General features: G+C 40.6%; 1 pseudogene across 1 annotated transcript; it reads right to left on the bottom strand.

Moving 5' to 3' along the window:
* Positions 1–2,280: 2,280 nt before the first annotated feature.
* On the bottom strand, positions 2,281–4,365 carry LOC143609823 (zinc finger CCCH domain-containing protein 29 pseudogene; annotated as a pseudogene). The gene is made up of 2 exons (XR_013149484.1): positions 4,167–4,365; positions 2,281–4,070 (listed from the first exon to the last, which is right to left on the bottom strand). The product of XR_013149484.1 is annotated as a zinc finger CCCH domain-containing protein 29 pseudogene (transcript).
* Positions 4,366–5,595: the final 1,230 nt, after the last annotated feature.

Here is a 5,595-nt window from a genome sequence, read left to right as displayed (position 1 = left end):
ATATGGTCTTTTGTTCGTCAAAATATGACATGTCTAGTTCTTTTTACTTGTATTTACATGTTGTATCAGTATGTATGACCATTTTACCCATTTTCTAGAAGACTGATGTTTATGTTTTAATGTTTGTAATTTAAAACTGATAAAACAGTTTCTTTTGTTTCTGTAAAGTTAGATGTGGTTATAGATATAAAAATATAAGCTATTGGGCTTGGTGGATTTAAAGTTGTCACTTATTGACCGTTTGATAAAAATATTATATAGGTTTTGCGATGTGGTTCGGTTTGTGTTATATATAAAAGGATCAATATTTTCTCGCTTACCAAGGATTTATATTTAATAGAATAGGCTTTGCGATTCAAAAGGGGATAGCGGCGCAGCTTGTTGCTCGCTTACCCATTATCCAGATGTAGTTCGGTTTGTGTTATATATAAAAGGATCAATATTTTCTCATTATAAAGGTATAGCGAGAAAAGAAAGTACTAATTAAGGGGGAGGGGTGGTTCCATTTCCATCACCCACCACACCCAATGGTGATGTGACACCTCATACCATCACATTCCATCACAAGTGATGGAATTTAGTAAGGGTGGTGGTATGATGGTATCACTTGCAAACCCACACCCACCCACACCCACACCCACTTTGCCTTCGTATAATTCTGGCCGTCCACCACCATTCCGCCACTTCATCCAAAACCCTAACTCCATCACCGTCGTATAATTCCGGCCTTCCACCACCATTCTGCCACTTCATCCAAAACCCTAACTCCACCACCGTCGTATAATTCCGGCCGTCCACCACCATTCTGCCACTTCATCCAAAACCCTAACTCCACCACCGTCGTATAATTCCGGCCGTTCACCACCACCACTCCACCACCGTCGTATAATTCCGGCCGTCCACCACCATTCCGCCACTTCATCCAAAACCCTAACTCCACCATCGTCTATAATTCTGGCCGTCCATCACCACTCCGTCCATCGTAGATCTAATTCCGGTCGTCCACCACCACAACTCCAAAACCCACTTCCTAAGCACCCTCAAAACCCCAAATCCACCTTCACCCCATATCGTCGGACCTTTTTCCGGCCAAACGACTCACACATCCTGAAGAACACCCTCCCCTCCAACGGCTCCTCCCTCCAACGGCTCATTTTCCTCGATTTCCACCCCCTCACTTGCGTGATAGCCATCACGCACACTCCCCCCATCATGCGTGATGAGGTCCTCACCACGCACCAGCCCATCCTCTCTAAGAATAACACAAACAAATTGTAATATGTAAAGAAATTCAATTTAGTTTTATGCTATGAGTTATAAGTAATTTTCTATTATTCGTTACATCGGCATCATTTTCGTTTTCTTGCATCATTCAATCCCACCACTCAGCCGATATTATACTTCATTCTACAACATTTCCATTTATTATATTATTTAAAAAACAAAAATTAATGAAAAAGAAATTTAAAAAAACCATGATTGAATGAAAAAGAGACTTAATGCTCAATTAGCTAATCAATTAAATAAATAATATTTTGAAAGTGAATTTTAGAGCACCAAACTTTCAAAAAATCATGTAACATACAACACTCTTCTCTTTCATTTTTAATAATTTGCCTCTTCTATAAAAGTAATAACTCTGGCTCAAATAAATTGCAGGGTGGAGCCAATGGGTCAAGGGGTCCATTGAATACCTGATCCCCAGGACTTGTTACATTTTGATTGTAAAATCTAAGGTCATTTTCTCATTAAAAAAATATGAGTTAACATCTTGATTAAAAAAAATATGTGACCAACCACTTGTTATTCAAGTATTTGTTAGTTTGTTTGGAGGAAAACAAAACACAAGATATTTTGGTCAATTGTAAAATTAACAAAAAGCATCTTGCACTTTAATAATAACACAACTTACAAATAAAAAATAAACATAACTATAAAAGTATATATTTTCAATTATATAAAGTATAAAGTTGCAAACATGCAAAATAGACAATCTTTGAAAAAGCCCAACTCGCCAAGGCCGACATCAAACCGGCCACTTCTTGTCTTTTTCTTCTCCAATAATTCATATTTAATGACTTAGTTCTTTGAATGCATATGACAGTGAATCCCAAAGCAAAAAATAATAATAATATCAACCATGATCATCAAACCATTAAATTTATTTGACCATATCATCATGAAAAGTTCGTATGAATATATAAAATTATAAAACATTCCCATTTGGGAAATTATTAAGAACAAATTACATCAAATTATTTTTTTTTTAAAAACAACCTCTTCACGCTCTAAGTTAATCAAGAGTCATCTAAGGCTCAGAATTAATAAAACATATTAATCAAGAATTATCAAAGAATTAATGAAACTTCTGATCTTAAGCAATCAGCTTCTCTTGCTCAACCCACTGCGGCACCTTCTCCGACGAACCATACACTCCGGCCGCAGCCCATAGATCATCCGACTCATGATTTGCCTTCATGGTCCCCGAATTCCCACTCTTGTACCCAAAAGATGCCGATTTTCTAAACTTATTAGCATCTTCGCTTTTAAACCCCCAGTCCACCTTTCCATCAGGCGAACCCCATTCAGAATAACCAGGGGATTGTGCCATTGACCGGGGACTCATGGTGGATCCTAACCCCCGGTCAATGAAACTCTGGCTCCTTTGTTTTGCAAAGGAGCTGGACCTTGTATTCATTACCACTTGTGCTACTGCACTGGATGAATCAAACCCGAAACTTGAGGGTTTTCTTCCCGGAGACGACGGGTAGGTTGACCGGAGGGGGCTCGAGTCTAGCCGGATTTGTTGGCGAGACGGTGAACCGTAAACATCATCAAACATATTATTATTGTTGTAAATATTAGTTGATAAATCATCAATCATTTGCTGCCTTTGTAACATCTCAAGTTCCATATTCAAATCTCTAGCGTGTAACGACGTCTTCAATCGACTACCTGGAAGCTGTAACGCGGGAGGCGTTACATGAACAAACTTGTTCTGCCACAAATTCCCATTCACTGGACCGATCGACGGTGACATCGGTGGAGTTGACCCGAGACCTAACGGGCTCATGGAGCCCGTTTCAACCAGGCCAGCAGAACTCGACTTTGGAGACGGCACTGCTGACCCAGTCGAAGCATACACCGGTCTTAACTCCTCAACCTTATGCGCGAAAAAACAAACTTTTCGTGCACAACCAGTTTCATCCTTGCATAACCGGGTCCGGTACTGAGCCGGGTGGAGCCATGATTCAAACACCCCGTGTGCATACTCGCAGTTATCCCCTTTAACACAGCTTCCTTTACGAAACTCCAAACACGGCACGCAGCTATACTGGTGCTTCCTCGGGTCCCTCCGTCTCGCGTTCTCACCCGGATGCACAAACGGGCACTCGGTCCAATCGTGAGAATAAGCTCTCGAACACGGTTTCACCTTAAACACAAACATCCTAAACTCATCGGTACCATAAACCCCATCGTTAATATCCGGTAACGACACATCAACCGGGTAGTCTTTCTTCCCCACAACAATTTCGGGTTCTTCAATCTCCTCATCATCAATTGACAAACCATTCAACAACATAACCAAACACTTCCTAACCGTCGACTTAACCCCCCGAGCGATTAAATCCACCGGTTTGTTCCCATTAAAATCAGTTAAGTTGGGATCAGCACCGGCCAATAATAAAACCTTCACGGCTTCCACTGAGGAAGCCGAGCCCCCTGCGACCGCGCAGTGAAGCGCGGTCGCACCATCAGACTCGGAACCTTTATTGACATCAAAGTTTTGTGTACCAATTATGTGTTTAAGGATGTTTATGCTTCCGTACAAGGCGGCAACCATAAATGGGTTTCGTTCTTCAAACCCCATCTTTGTTTTACACCCTATATTTCTTCCGTACCATAAACCCACATCGTTTAAACCCATGTTATTAACTCTAACCTCGGATTCGAACCTAGAGACATCATCGGCAGCTGCTAATTCTAGTAAAACAGAGGATTTGAAAAAATCCCCAAATTTATTTTGTTCCATGGTTATATTTGTGGATCCTTTACACATGAATCAAGACCTGTAGGTATTATAGAACAACCCTAGTTAAGAAATTATTATTATATGAAAGAACAAGAACAGTTGTCTAAAGATATTATTATTGTTATTAACATACCTGGTTGAAAGTGAATTGACGAAGAAAACAAGTGAAGGTAGCTGTAAAGGGTTTGTGATGAATAAGAATATGAAGAATGAATTGGGATGGACGATGAATGTATATATATATATATATATATAGTGATGAATAAATTATTAATAAATAAAAAATGAAAAGGGGTACACGGGTGGAGAAGGGAGGAGGAAGGTGTGGCTTTTGTGGATCTGTTTGTCGGCTTCTTGGAGTGCGTTATGAATGGTGAAATGCAAATGCAAATGCAAATGCAAATGCAAAAGCAAATGCAAACGAAACGCAAATGTAAATGCAAATGAAGATGGGTTTTGTGAGTGAATATGTTTGACTGGCTTTTACCGGGTATGTGGAGGTTGACCCGGCTGGATATGCTCAAGCGAATCTTACCCGCTTTTAGAAAAATCAACGAATTTGATTTACATGTTTAGTCCCTCAACTTACAGACAATATGCAAGATGTCAAACAGGCTCAAATATAGGGCCGTCCAAACCGTTCGTCGCTCGAACTCGCTCGCCGCTCGCTCAAAAATTGCTCGCTCGTTTTTTTTGCTCGATTGTAAACGAGCCGCTCTGCTCAGTTCGGTTTGTAAACGAACCAAACAACGAGCAAGGGTTCGCTCGGTTCGGTTCAACTCGAATATTTTTAGTATGTTTTCTTATATATATATATATTCAATTTTATTAGAAATATTGAATTATTTACTGTTAGTACACTTGAAATATCAAATAATATTAACGACCAGCACAATAGTGGTAATGTGGTCAAACCCTAAATGACCAAATTTCATAATATGTATTCTACTCCTCGATTTCATGGCCACGCCGTCACCATCCACCAACACTTTTATTTGAACCATCAATTCAAACCAGCGCCATTAAAGCATCAGGCCGTCACCTCTCTATCCACACGTCACAAACTTACAATCCATGCCACGGCTCCACTCTTCTCTATCCACGCCGTTGAATCGGAGAATCGTAATTGGAATCGCACGCTAACGGCTATTCACAGGCTACTCTTCGTCTTAAGATTTTAGTCCTCTCGTATTCTTCATTCCAATCTGACCGAAAACGGCCGCTCGGTTTCAATTCGAGCCAGTTCGAGCAACGCTTTCTTGCTCGTTTACTTAAATTCGAACCGAGCCGAGCCGCTCGGATACAATTCGAGCCGAGTTCGAGCGAACGCTCGCTCGGTTCGTGAACAACCCTACTCAAATACGAGTTGTTTTAGTAATGGCCCAAATTAATGGGCTGCTTGCTTTAATGTCCGCTTCAACCTTCAAGTAGTTTGGGACCGGTTCATGGCAAAGTGACTCAAACCGATTTCACCTAAACCGGTGTATGAACCGACCCAAACAGTCGGTTTTGGTATCGGTTTCCCTTTTGAACAACCAAACCGGTTTGAGGAAAACCAATTC

This window comes from Bidens hawaiensis, unplaced genomic scaffold, assembly GCF_021521415.1.
Source record: "Bidens hawaiensis isolate Kalapana, Puna unplaced genomic scaffold, B.hawaiensis_p1.1 tig00016075_1, whole genome shotgun sequence".
NCBI classification, from domain to species: domain Eukaryota; kingdom Viridiplantae; phylum Streptophyta; class Magnoliopsida; order Asterales; family Asteraceae; genus Bidens; species Bidens hawaiensis.
This window is presented reverse-complemented; position numbering and strand designations above follow the sequence as displayed.